Genomic DNA, 15,311 nt, shown 5'->3' on the forward strand with positions numbered 1-15,311 from the left:
TGGGGGAATCTACTGAGGGCTGTGGAAGTAGCCACATTTACCCAGCTTCTGCTCAGGTGGCAAGGACACTACCCTTGCTCATTAACCGGAGCCGATGTAGCCTGACAGCACCACGAGGTAAAGGAGAGTTGTAGACAAAAGGGGCAAAGAGGAAAAAGTTTTCAGGAGAAAAGGCCCTGACAGAGCTGAACATAGACCCACAAGGGAACGCCCCCACCTGGTGACGAGTTAGCAGATTCCCACTTAGGAAACAAAGTCCTCTTGTGACTCTCCAAGATGGAGAGATGCAGCTAAGCCAGGTTGATATTAAAATATTATATTACAGATTCCTAAAGTGAGAGGTTGGCATGGGCTCTGTCTTTGTGTGTGTGTGTGTGTGTGTATATGTGTGTGTGTGTGTGTGTGTGTGTGTGCGTGAGACAGAAGAGACAGACAGACAGGGACAGAGAGAGAAACCCTGCAAATCTAAAAGAGAAATCCCATCTTTTACAAGCAGAGGAACTACATACCTGGGCAAAATGTCCACCTCCTGCCAATTCATTATAACCGATTCATTATAACCTTTCCTCAGAGATTAAATATGTAAACAGGTTGTGGGCAAGCTCTTGGCAAATCATAGTGAGAGAAAGTTTTTCTCCCATGACACATCCTGTCATTTGTCCCCACACTACACCGGGGTCACCCCAGCTTGCTGAAGTCCCTGCCCTCTCTCCCCCAGGGCACCTGCCACACCTCGATGACAATAACAATAACTAAAATGCGCACAGATCTTTATATCTCCCAAAGCCACCCATTCACTCCATCCACTCACCTAACAAGCTCCGCTAATTAGAATTCAGTCAGGACAGGCTTGCCTATGCTGTGGTCACCTGACCACTCTGTCACGTGACACAACCATCTTGCTCACCTAAAGTTGTCTGTGGGTCTAGGCAGCTCTCCAGGGCAGTGGCTCAGTAATCCAGTATACCGAGGTCCCTCCATTTCATAACATGCCACCACAATTGATGAGGCAGGGGCAGAAGATCCTCAAAGGACTCGCACTGGTATGTAAATGTTCTGGCCCAGAGGTAACACGCTTCACCTCTGCGTCCAGCCTGTTGGCCAGAACTTGCATGTATGTCGCTGGCCGAACTGCAGGGGTGGGGATAGATAATCCTGTGAGCTCAGAAGAAATAAAAAGCAGATACGGACAGTACTAGAATCTTCTACCACTGGGGCAGAACCTGGGGGACATGGGTGCTCCCCGGGATGCTTAGGCCATCTTTGTCAAGCTGTTGGGGGGGGGGGAATGCTTTCCAAAGGAGGCAGCATCAGTGCAGGCCCCCGAAAGACGACGGGATGATTTCCAGGCAAGGCTGAGCCAGCAGACAGTTTGCAGAGGGATGAGGAGGTGGGGAAGGAAGCAGAGCAGGCAGAGCTGGGGTGGCAGTTGAGAGAGATGCAGGGTCAGGGAAAGGTCCTCTTGACACAGGAGAGATTTGCTGGGCAAAGAAAGAGCCAAAGGACTGGGAAGGCTGAGGAGTCAAAGACAAGTACAGCTGCCTGAGTGACCCTGGGAAGTAGGAGGGGATGAGCCAGTGCATGGTGGAAGACTGTCACCCAGAGCTTCCGCCAGCCCTGGAAGGCCAGTATGGCTAGTCCTGTCCTGCGAGTGGGGAAAATGAGGCCCCTTCTAGCCGTCCCCTGTGTCTCCATTTATTCATTTAGTACCTGATGCAGATGAGGACCGAAGATGACAAACACGTGGTCCCTAGCCTTTAAGGGCATATTAGGAGCCAGAATAAGACCTTAACAGAGGCAGAGTTCAAGTGCTTTGAGCTCATTTGGCTGCGAGATCAGAGAAGGGGGTTGATGCTCGTCCTGCAGGAGGGACTGGGTCTCAAGAGACTCCAAGGTACAGGGGCACCTGGGTGGCTTAGTCGGTTAAGCGTCCGACTTTCGCTTGGGTCATGATCTCGCGGTTCGTGGGTTCGAACCCCGCGTCGGGCTCTGTGCTGACTGCCAGCTCAGAGCCTGGAGCCTGTTTCACAGTCTGTGTCTCCCTCTCTCTCTGACCCTCCCCTGCTCACGCTGTCTCTCTCTCTCTCTCTCCTAGAAATAAATAAAAATATTAAAAAAAAAAAAAAAAAGAGACTCCAAGGTACAAAGACACTTCAGGCAAAGAGAAGGAAGCAGGAAAACCTGGGCAAGTTCTGAGAGACCACTGGACACAGGACCCAGGAGGGAGATCAGAGATCAGGCCTGGAGAGGCTTAGAGGCTCCTGGACAGTCTTGAGGGCTGGCTTACACCAGGCTGTGAGTGGTAGGGCGGCCGCTTCCGGCTCCTGGGTCAGGGCCCCAGACAACCAATCCCAGGAGGGTGCTCTTAGCTCAGGGTCCCCTCCTGGAGTCTACACTGGGGCGCCATGCCACACACCTCAGGGGGCTGTCCTTTCCACACCCCCAGCACTAGCACAGGGAGCCCCCACCTCCTGTGCTTGAAGGAACCACCAGTTTGCAGCCTCCCTCTCAGCCAAAGCTTCAAGGCTGCCCCAGCCCAGGGTGGGGTGGAAGCTACTCTATCCCCATCCTTTCCCTCCCACCGCCTCTCTCTGTGCATCTGGGCCCTGGAGCCCCAGGCTTGGAGCTGGGAACCAGAGAGATTCAGTCTCAGGGCAGACTAGAGTAACTAATTTAAAGGGGCATCTTTTCAGTCCCCCAGTGTTGCTAATCTACCCTTCCCTTTACTCTGTCATCCATCAGCATGAGAAACACGAGGTATCCCCTTTTCCAGACACCAAATCCATAAAAGTGACCTCAGAGATCCCAGACAGGGACCAACATATTTTTAAACCTTGGTCCTCATTACGACTCACTACCCCTAGTTTACAGAAGACGAACAGGCGTGTCTGGATGAGACAGAAGCTCTCCCTTTGCATCCACCCTGGCAAAGGACCCAGGAAGATTTCAGTTTCTGTCTGGCCTCTTGATCCAATCAGTCTCACCAGATACACTGATTCCAGAAGAGCTCCTAAAGCACAGAGTTTCAATAGCTCAGGTGTGTTGAGCGTTCAGACGCTGTCCCAAATGCTTTAGACAAGTTTGCACTCAGACTTGTCACCGCAGCCCTATGAGATGCAATTATCGTGCCATTTCACAGACGAGGAGGCTGAGGCAAGGGGAACTGCAGTCGTGGCTGCTTTTCCCTTCTTTGCCGCTAGGTGGCGCGCGCCGGGAACGTGGGCGCCGAGGTCTGCAGAGAGCGGCGCCCCGCAGGGGCCACGTGAGCCAGCCGCGTGGCAGTCGGCCACCAGAGGGCGCGCGCATCCCTGGGCCCAGGCCCAGGCAGGAGCCCCGAGGAGGCCCAACGCGCCGCCGACTAAACAGACGCGTGGCCAGACAGGTTCCGCGGCCGGATGGGGGGGCTCTGCCCAGGGTTCCGGCCGCCCAACTTCCCCGCCCCAGCGCCCTCAGCCCTGTGGGGCTCCTCACATCCAACCCACGTCGGCCACCAGAGCGGTCCAGGGTCTGGGCATCCCCTCACAGGTCATGGCCTTGAGAAAAATGTCCTTCTCTCCTGCCCCGCGACGAAGCACCATTTAGTCTGTTTATCTGCGTTTTCAGGACGAACGTGTAATGAACACATTAAAGAACGAGGAAAGCAAAAAAAAAGATGCCAGGAAGCACCAAAAGGCACACAGGGCTTCCAGACGCTCTCAGACCTGTTGTGGGCAAAGGGGCAGCCGACAGGATGCAGTCACAGCGTCACCCTCTCGGAACCACTGTCCCCCGTCAGGTCCCTCTGACCCCTCTTTTTAATTTTTTTTTTAATGTTTTTTATTTATTTCTGAGAGAGAGAGTGTGTGAGCAGGGGAGGGTCAAGAGAGGGGGAGACACAGAATCCGAAGCTTGCTCCAGGCTCTGAGCTGTCAGCACAGAGCCCGACGCGGAGCTTGAAGCCACGAACGGTGAGATCATGACCTGAGCCCAAGTTGGACGCCTAACCGACTGAGCCACCCAAGACCCCTGACCCCTCTTTCCTCCAGATCCCAGAGCACCTCTTAGGGCCTGGCCCTGAAATAGGAGCAGGCTTCGGAGAGAAAGCTATGTCTGTCCTGTGCATCTCCACCTGGGAAGTCTCCCAGTCCTGTGGATCCGGGTATCAGGCAAGTGGTGGGCACCAGGCCTGTGGAGTGAACATGACAAATGGAACCCCTTCACCCTTGGAATTTACAATTTGGGAAGCAAGACAGACATAGCCAAGAAGCCACACACATAGTGTGGTGACTGACTAATAACCTATTACGGGGCAGCAGTGCCATGTCGGAGGAGCGCATACAGACAGAAGGACACCTGCCTCGGGTCGCAGGGGGAAGAGCAGGTATGTGGTGGTACCAAGAAGGTGAGAGAGGCCAGTTCCCTAGCAGGCTGGGGGTCAGGAGTAGAGGTGGTGAATGGGGCTGAATCTTGAAGGACAGGTCAAGTTTGTTGAGCAGGGCCTCAGAATGGAGGTGTTCTGGACAGGGGGGCCACAGCAGTGAAGGCTCAGGGTTGAGAAAGTCTGGGGTGTGTTCCCTGCAGGGCAGGGGTAGGCGGTGCATAGTCCTCAGGTACCAGAGTATAATGAGCAGTAGGTTGTACCATGCACACCTCCAGTAGTACCTGGATGCTGCCTGTGGGGGATGGGAAGGCATTGACAGTGTAAGAGGCAAGAAGCAACCAGATTTCCGGGTTTAATAAAAGGCCCCTGGGGCTGCACGTGTACTTGGGAAAGCGAGCCCGGCTGGCAAAGGTGGGTTCTAGGGAAGGAGACGTCCTTCGTGTCATTGTGGCTGCTGAAGGCACTGGCGCTGGAAACCGTGAGAACTGTGATGTTCCAGCGGGTCCGGAGTGGAGGGAAGGACCAGTGAGCGGCAGGAGCACCCCAGGCACCCACGGGCTCCCGGCAGCCAGGCTGGGAGCTGCCTAAGGGGCCGGAGCTGATCCCTGTGCCTAGAATGTGCGTTGTTACAAAGCACATGTTGGGAGCTGGCTGTCTCTGGGCCCAGCACACGGGTTCTAATTGGCCCACATGACATTTGTGCTTTTAAGTTAGCTGCAAACATGGGGAGAGTTTGAATTTTGGGTGTTCTCTTGAAGAGCCCTGGGCCGGCACTCCTGCCTCATGACAAGGGACTGGAGCTGAGTACAGAGCGCTCCTTCACATGGCCCCTTGCACCCTTAGGGCTGCTGCGGGCTCCACGGCACTGGCTTGGACCCTGCGTGCGTTTACATTTTCACACGTACACACGCCATTAAAGGGTCCAGCGAAGCCACTGAGAGTCCAGGTGACTGCTGGGAAGGGCCCTGAGGAGGACAGAGGGCTGTGTTTGAGAAATAACAAGCAGGTGGATGACTGGTGGGTGAAAGATGGGAGGGATCTGTGCGGCCGGCCCGCAGCTGGCGAGTGAAGGCCAAACCAAAGAGAAGTCCCATCTCTCTGCCCAGACTGACTTTCCCATCTCACTTAGTGGCGTGCCAGCCTTCTTGTTGATTAGACCCACAACTCGGAGACAATAAGGAAGGAAAGCTTAGTAACTGGGGAGGCGTGAGGCAGCCTTCCGTGGTTGTAGCCACGTGCCACGTCTTGAATTCGTGGGGGTGTGTTGTTTTGTGATAATTCGTGGAGTTGTGCGTGGAGCTCTATGCGCTTTTGTGTATTATAGTTGACAGTAGAAAGTGGCAAAATGTCACGCGTGTATCTCAGCTGGCACTACTGCAACCGTACCGTCACCCCAGGGAGAAAACACAGCCTCGTCCTCAAAAGAAAACTCACACTTAAGATTTGATTTTCCAACAGTTTGTTTAATTAGGGTTTCCGAGTAAATTTTAGATTTTCCCTCATGGTTTTATTACACAATAACATTTTACTATCTTTTTTTAATGAAAAATAATTTTTTATTTATTTTATTTTGTTTGTTTATCTTCAAGTTGGTTTCCATATAACACCCAGTGCTCATCCCCACAAGTGCCCTCCTCCATGCCCATCTCCCCCCTTCCACTCCCCCCCACCCCCATCAGCCCTCAGTTTGTTCTTGGTATTTAAGAGTCTCTCATGGTTTGCCTCCCTCCCTCTCCTTAACTGTTTGCTCCTCTTCTACTCCCCCTGGTCCTCTGTTAAGTTTCTACTGTTCCACATATGAGTGAAAACATATGGTATCTGTCCTTCTCTGACTTATTTCGCTCAGCATAACACCCTCAAGTTCCATCCACGTTGCTACAAATGGCCAGATTTCATTCTTTCTCATTGCCATGTAGTATTCCATTACATTTTACTGTCTTTTTAAGCAAATGGTCTTTGTATTGAAATGCCCTCAGATGGAAAGCATTCCCTATTGTAAAACTTTTACCAGTTTACTTTTATGATTTTCTTTTTTAACCAGGGCCGATGTTACCATGTTGCAAGGTACCACTGCCCCGCAATTTATTGGAGATGGAGATGGAGATGGCTTCAGGCCAAAAGTCTGATTTTCTTTTTTAACCTATAAAATAAAGAAGTGACTTTTCCATTCCTTACTTTCTCAGTCTGCACTGTCTGATAGGAGAGAAAACAAATTATGTGAGAAAAAATTGGATTATCATTTTTAACATTCAGCATAAACTGTAATAACATTTTAACCTTTATTGTTTGAACTTCATCTGGAACTTAAAATGTTATAATTAATGGTTTTTTACCCCAAAATATCTACTTATTTGTTCTCTCTTGTCAGAACACAACATTTGCTTATTAAATGGAAGCTTAATTTTTTTTTTTTTTGAGAGAGAGAGAGCACAAGCCAGGGAGGGGCAAAGGGAGAGGGAGAGAGAGAGTCTTAAGCAGGCTCCACACTCAGCACAGAGCCCAACACAGGGCTTAATCTCATGGCCTTGTGACCATGACCTGAGCCAAAATTAAAAGTTGGATGCTTAACTGACTGAGCCACCCAGGTGCCCCAATGGAAGTTTAATTATTATTATTTTTTAAATATTTATTTATTTATTTTGAGAGAGAGAGTGAGTGCAGGCATGAGCAGGAGAGGTGCAGAGATAAAGGGAGAGAGAGAATCCCAAGCAGGCTCCTTGCTGTCAGAGCCTGACACAGGTCTCAGTTCCACGAACCATGAGATCATGACCTGAGCCAAGATCAAGACTCCCAACACTGAGCCACCCCCAGAAACTTAATTGTTAATACAGAGCTTAATTTTATATCCATAAGCTACCTATTTCAAGAACAAGGTTTTAGTTCTGTATAAAGTCTGTCCTTTAACAATGAATTTAAAAATTCATTTAATATGCGTATACACATCTTAAAGGGTTTTTTTTTTAATGTTTTTATTTATTTTTGAGACAGACAGAACATGAATGGGGGAGAGGCAGAGAGAGAGGGAGACACAGAATCCAAAGCAGGCTCTCAGTTGTCAGCACAGACATGGGACTCGAACCCATGAACTGTGAGATCATGACGTGAGCCAAAGTTGGTCAACCAGGCACCCTTGTACATCTTAGAGTTTTAAAATCATACCTTTCACTTGGCTTTCTATAAGATTGCAAAGATGGGCCCCCTCAGACTGTAGGGACATGTGGAGGGCAGAAGGAAAGAACAAAATGTTCATCAAGCCTTTGGTTATTAAGACTATGAGTCAAGAATCCACAAATCACTGTACTGTTTATCTGAATACCTCTGGAATATTATTCCACATCTTTGGATAGATAACCTCATACAACCGTGATTCATATGTGCTGAGTGAGAATCCCCAGGGACACACCCTTCTGTCTCTGCCCACCTCACTGTGTTCCTGGGGAACGTCTTTCACCTCCAAACAATGGCACAGAGGTACTCAACCTCATGCTGGGAGGGTCTCTCAACCTTCACAACTTAGTCAAGTATGGGGATTTTCTGGGGGTGCAAAGCACGGTGCAGTCCAGAGAGGGGGCTATGCATCCTACACATGCACAGCAAACACCTCCCTTTTGTTCTGGCTCCTAAACTGTGGGACCCATTGTTTAAATGTGAATGGAGCTCCACACAAATGCCTGTGCACAGTTAAGAAAAGAGGCAATGTGATCAGAACTGGCTCCTGTTGAAACAAGTTGGGACCAGAAGCATGAAACCCCATTTGTGGGTCAGCACAGCCCCCTCTCTTCCTTCCTGTCCTCACCAAGGGTCCAAAACAAGAAACACTCAAGCTAGCCAGCACCGCAGTCTTCTCCGACTGAGGCTTTATCCTCTAGCTGCAGGGAGGCCCCACAGAGGAGGCCGGTGGGTGACAGGGGAGCCCTGAGGAAAGCCTGAACCCTCTGCCTTGGTCTGGGACAGCAAGGGACACCTCCCAGGCGGGGGCTTCACAATTCAGATCAGAGTAATTCACACATTCACAGCTTTGAAATGGAAACTTCCATTTCTACAGTGTGAGGACAGAGACACATTTCTAGCTTTTTTAATTCTACCACCTGTGGTAGACTAAATGATGGCCCCAAAGATATGTCCATGCCCAGATTCCCTGGGTGCTGTGCACGCTACACTCTATGGCAGACTTTCCAGATGAAGTTAAGGATCTTAAAGTGGGGGGATTATCCTGGATTATCTGGGTGGGCCCTAAATACAATCACCAGTGTCTGCTAAGAGGGAGGCAGAGGAAGATCACACACAGAAGAGAAGGCAATGGGAAGAAGCAAGGAACATTCTCCCCTAGAATCCCCAGAGACAGTGTCACCCTACTGGCATCTTAATTTCAGCCCAGCGATCCTGCTCTCAGACCTCTAGCCTCTGGAAGTGGAAGAGTACATTTCTGTTGTCCTCTGTGGGTCAGAACACCACCTGTCAGTTGGAACCCTGCGTTCTCAAAGAAAACCCCTTGTGACCGCGCTTCTAAAATTTTGGTCCTCAACCTAATTGGTGGTGGGCAGGCAACTCCTCCTATATATGATTTAGTGGTTCTGCAGCAAAACCAGCCCCCTCATAGCTCTGAACTGGCAGGGAAGTATTGTACCCCCGGCCTTCCACCAGATAAAGCTCCGTGCCGGGGAGGCCAGGCATCTTGCCCCTCCGGCCACAGCTCCATAATTGTCATAAAAGAGACTCTGTGCTTTCTTTTTAAATGAATATGCTATAAATTCTTGCCTAAATATTTTTAAGGAAGAAAGCTTACCTTTAATTTCATGTTCCCCAGAGACTCTCCTTAGTTTATAAACCCAGATTAATTATAACAAGGTCAGAGGGGACATAGTCAAGGATTACTTGTCAAGTGGTTGTAGACATATCAATTTCCTACCGCAAATATAGTTTGCAACTCTAGGTGAACGTTCATAATTTTTTATAACAAGCATCTCGATAACTACTTTTCTCTACCAGACATACAAAAAATAACACTTTTGTCTACTGCACAAACAAAATAAAATAAGCATTGTAGTTTCTAAGGCCTTGAGATAAGAAGTTACATTCCAAAGAAAATTAATGGTAATTCTAGAGTCAAACTGTAGAAGATTACAGCACACTCCTACAAATAAACTACTTAAGGTAGTGATACCAAGATTAGAATGAGCAGATAATTTTTTTTAAATTTATTTCTAGGAGAGAGAGAGAGACAGCGTGAGAAGGGGAGGGTCAGAGAGAGAGGGAGTCACAGACTCTGAAACAGGCTCCAGACTCTGAGCTGGCAGTCAGCACAGAGCCCGACGCGGGGCTCGAACCCACGAACCGCGAGATCATGACCTAAGCGAAAGTCGGACACTTAACCGACTAAGCTACCCAGGCGCCCCTAGAATGACAGATAATTTTTAAAAATTTTTCTTTTATATGAAAGAAAACCAATATGAGTTTTGTAAAAAGAATGCATACGTATTATAAATTATTCAAGCACTGCATGAAGGTTAAAAAATTTCAATGCCACTGCTCATAAATAATTAGAATTTACATTAAGAGGGTCTTTTTTTTCATGTGTATGTTCCAGAATGGCTAAATAGATATATCAAAAGATTGTGATAAATATGTGATTATTTTATATATGCTATTTATAATGTCATTCCATTTAATTTCATTTATATTGAAAACTTGAAAAAGAAATTAAAAGGAATCTAAAAGATTACATCTAATTCTAATTGTTATATCTAATAATATCAAAATATATAATTATATACGTTAGATATATATTTGAGAATAGATTGCTTACTGGATATATTTCTCAGATATTAGATATATTATATTTTTATTAGCTGTTAGATATTAGATTTTTTTAAGGACCTTTTTATAATTACAAAAAGAGATTTGGGAGGAAAACGCATTGAAATTAAAGTAGTTGTTTTTACATTCCATTCTTCAATTTAGGCATTATCCTTTGATGCCTTGATGTGAAAAATGAGGACATTAGATACAGAGCCACCTTTCCCCTCCCCCACATCTTTACCTTACAGTGATATTAATATTCTTATGTAAATAGCATTTATATTTTAGCTTGTAACTATAATTTGTAAAGTGTTTTATAATAATATTACTTCATAGTTAATGTTTCCAAATCTTACCAGCCTCTCTACTCCTGAAATCTTCATTTCAATTGATGGAAATTTAACTTCAAATAAGATCTTTATACCCTCTCAGCTAATGATATCTATTTCTTGAATGTTTTTAATTTCAGAAATACTTATTTCCAACAGTATTTCCCCCTAAATTTTTGACTGTAACTCGTGACTTCTATTTTCTTCAATATTTAAACTTTTTCCAAGGCTGAAAGAAATGAAAGGCTTTTTACCCAATGTCATAGAGCTAGTATGTCAAGGTAGGGTGCAAATGCAGGTCTAGTTTCCTTTTTTTTTTTTTTTTAATGGTTTTAGATTTATTTTGATAAGTCGGGGAGGGGCAGAGAGAGAGAATCCCAAGCAGGCTCCATGCTGTCAGCGCAGAGCCCAACACAGGGGTTTGATCTCCCAAACCATAAGATCATGACCTGAGCTTGAATCAAGAGTCTGACTTTTCAACTGTCTGAGCCACCAGGTGCCCCTACAGGCCTAATTTCAAAGCACACGCTGTTGTCATCTATCCATTATCCACTGACAGCATTCAGTTATACACTTGCTCATTATCCATCACTCCGCACCTATGCAGCTCTGTATCTATGTGTCTGTTACCTCCATCCATCCTTCAGACATCCATTTATCTACTTCATTATTCCACTGATACTCACATACATATGTATATGTAGTCATTTATTTGTCCAGACATTCTACCTATTCCATCTGTCAATCAACCCATCAACCTTCCATTCACCTATCTATCCATTTTTCTATATTAATATACTCTGACACCCATCCATCTACCTATACATGGATACATACATAGATACAACCACTCATCCAGACATCCGTCTATCCATCTACTCACTAACAAAGCTACCCTTTGACAAATCAGTCCATTCTTTTCTTATTAATTTTTTTAATATTTATTTTTGAGAGAGAGAGAGAAACAGAGCACAAGTGAGGAGGGACAGAGAGGGAGACACAGAATCCAAAGCAGTTTCCAGGCTCTGAGATATCAGCACAGAGCCCGACGCAGGTCTCAAATTCACAAGCTGTGAAATCATGACCTGAGTTGAAGTCAGATGCTTAACTGACTCCTCCAAATCAGTCCATTCTATCTCCCATGGATCCTTTTATTTATTTATTTTAATTCATCTACTCATTCAACCTTTATCAATTTATCCAAGTCACCAATAACTCTGAAAACCTGACCTTCCATAGAATAGGGAGCTGTCTCCTTCTAAGACTCTTTTCTGATCTTGTTCCATTTCCTAGCAATCGAGAGAAGACCACAGCAGGAACATAGTAAGGAGGCCTATGAGCCCCTATCTGACTCTCACTCATACGAAAATTCTTGCAACAGAGACTGTGGGTCTTACAGTACCCTGTTAAATATGGGGATCTTCAGTAATATCCCCAATAATTGGACCTGCTAATCTTTGTACAGTAACCAATCTTCTCTTTATTGAAGAGTCACCAGCAAAGATTACAACCTAAGACTATGAGGCAGAAATTTTGCCTATATTTGGAATCCTTTAGACCTCCGTCATTGCTCTGGTACTTTTATTGCAGTCACAACTTTCCATCAATCGACCCACTGCTTAGCTCTCTGACCATCCACATCCAGTCACTAGATGTGACTTGCCAGTTTGCACATAGTTTAACTTTCCCCACCCCCATGGTAGGTTAAATAGTCGGGATGCACCACTTTAATGGACCTCAATAAGAACTTGACAAGAGAGAAGCTCAATTGCTCACTCAGATGAGCGATTCACAACTAGAATGATTGGATCAAGGCTATTCATGACAAATACAAGTCAAAACAAATCAAAAGAGTAAAGAAATAAAAACAAATGTTAAAGATTCTTGTAGAGTATTTTGCAAAGTAGAGATAAAGAAACCATAATCAAACAGAGTAAGGAGAGAACAAAAAAAGGAGAAAGAGGAAGAAGGATGAAGAAGAGGACATTATGATAATGACAAGGAGTTCCAGAAGGAAGAGGTTGGAGGAGAAAGAGAGAGTATGTAGTAGGTATGTAGTATGTATTATGTAGTGCCTTACAACATACAGAACTAGCCTTGTCTTCTGGCTGCCTCCAAAAGAATTAATGATAAAGAAATGATATTGAGAAACTAATATACAAATTGTGACCTGTTCCTGGAGTGACTAAAGCTGGCGTGAATGTGGAAAGTTAACAGCAGTCTCAGGTAGGGGTGGGGGGCACAGAGGTGGGAAGAAAGAATGGGGAGAGGAGATTTTAAGTTCTGTTCATTCCTCTCTCCCATATTTCCCAGGGAAGGTGAGTGATGGCCTCTGCCATTCACTGGAAGAAAGAAATCAGTGGCAATAGCTTCGCTGCTCAGGAATGCCACGGTAACATCAGAGCCATGCTGAGCTGAGATTCTGATAAAAACACATGCAGGCTGACCAGATGCCCAGGCATTTACTCTTCCATCCCAGTCTCCTCAGAACCCTCATGGATGACAGATGACCATTTCAAGAACAGTGGATGATCTCCATGTGAATGGTGGCTGACCATTCTAAAGATCTTGTCTTCTTTCAGTGCTGTTATTTTTTTTCCAAAGAATTTTTAAAAAAATTTTTATGTCTTTATTTTATTTTAAGAGATAGAGACAGAGACAGAGGGCGAGCAGGGGAGGGGCAGAGAGAGGGAGACACAGAATCCGAAATGGTCTCCAGGCTCTGAGCTGTCAGCACAGAGCCTGACATCGGGCTCGAACCCATGGACTGTGAGATCATGACCTGAGCCAAAGTTGGACACTTAACTGACTGAGCCACCCAGGTGCCCCATTTTTTCAAAGAATTTAAGAGGACTCTCTGACTAGGGAAAGTTTTCTGTGACATAAAAGCAAAAGGGATGTTGAGTAGCAATTCTGGAGTCCCTGAGGTTCTCCATCCTAGGGCTCATCCCCACTCTTTCCTTCCTACTCACTGGAGGGATAAGAGCAGACCTCTACCATATCCCTACCCATTGTCAGACTGGGCAGCTGATAATCACAAGGGAAACAGAAGCTCACAAGCCAAAATCAGTAGAGACCTTAGAGACCTGAGGATTAAAACCATTATACAAGGTATACAACAAACTGAACACAATGTAGGTGTAGGACAGATCAATGGTATAAGATAATATAATAAATATAACAAATATATTCAAAGATATAAGAGAGAATATTGGTAATATTAAGAAGGAACAAGAAGCAATAAAAGAAAACAAACCCGGGCCTCTTCTGATAGAAGGACAGGAAATTCATTCAGGACACCAAGAGAAACTAGGCACAGAGTTTTAAAAATATACTTGAAGACACTGGGGGGAGAGAAAAAAGGTAGTAAAGAAGTGGCAGGCCTAGATCTTGGAGAAAATAGGAATCCAGAATCAACCTTTGGACTCCTTTTGCCCTGGGAGCATCTACTGATTCTGGACAAGCCAGCAGTGTTTGTAATAACCTAACACTGGAAACAACCAGAATGTCCTTCCACAACTGATGGATAAATGAACTGATACATTCACACAATGCAATGCTACACAGCAGGAAAATTAATCAACTATAACCACATGCAACACCATGGGTGAATCTCAAAAACTCAATATTTAATGAAAGAAGCTAGATGCAAAAGAGTACATATTGTTTGATTTGACTTCTATAAAGTTCAAATATGGGCACAACCAATCCATGATGACATATCTGAAGAGTTATTTGCTTTGTGGGAGCAGCATAATGACTGGGAGAGAGATGGAGACTTCCAGAGTATTGGTAATGTGTAGGTAGGAAGATGGAACACACACACTTTTCCCCATTCCTCTTGCTAAATATAAGTGAATACTCTAGAGGCTATATAGAAAACAAAACTAAGAAAACTCTGAAAGGTGGCAAGAAGAAAGCAGACCAGCTTTGGACCTTGGGACCCAAGGAATGACATGGTGATGAGTTCCCTATGTTTCCTTTTTACCTCATATATCCTAGACTTGGAGCAGAAGAATCTGGTGACTCAAAAACACCACTGAGGGGTGCCTGGGTGGCTCAGTTGGTTAAGTGTCCAACTCTTGATTTTGGCTCAAAGCATGAGATCAAGCCCAGTGTTGGGCTCTGCACTAACAGCACAGAGCCAGCTTAGGATTCTCTCTCTTCATCTCTCTGCCCTTCCCCCATATGCTCCCTCTCTCTCTCTCAAATAATAAATAAATAAACTTAAAAAATAAGCATCACTGAGTACAGCCAAAAATAAAGCCCCAATGAAAGCCTGCTCTCTCTAGCAATGGACCAGGAAAAGGAGAGCCTAGCAAGACAGAAAATGTTGGTCAATAACTGCTGTCCTCTAGTCAAATACTGCAGAAACAAACTGAGATCTCCCCCAGCACCTACCTACCCTAGCAAATGTCCAAGCAATGAGTATAGACCTCCATTACCACTAAGCAATATCAGAACTGCAATGGGGTGTCAAGGAAGGCCAAGATGGGAGCCATGTCTTTCATCCCCATGGGCAGGACTGAGGGCTTCCACCTACACTATCAGTGGAGACCATGCAAGGAGTCTGGACATTCGCCCCTCTCCCACAGTAACAGGGCTCAACCTTTGGCAAAGGTGCAAAAGTAATTCAATAGATAAAATGTGGCCTTTCCCAAAAAATGGTACTGAAGCCACTGGACATTGATAGGCATAAAAGAAAACAAAACAAAATTAAAGAAAACCCTCCACACACCTCATACAAATGTAATTCAGACTGGATTATAGACTGAAATGTAAAACATAAACCTATTTTTAAACCTTTAGAAAAAGACATAGGA

Source organism: Hyaena hyaena, unplaced genomic scaffold (assembly GCF_003009895.1).
Source record: "Hyaena hyaena isolate Hyena2069 unplaced genomic scaffold, ASM300989v1 scaffold_234, whole genome shotgun sequence".
Classification (NCBI taxonomy): Eukaryota; Metazoa; Chordata; class Mammalia; order Carnivora; family Hyaenidae; genus Hyaena; species Hyaena hyaena.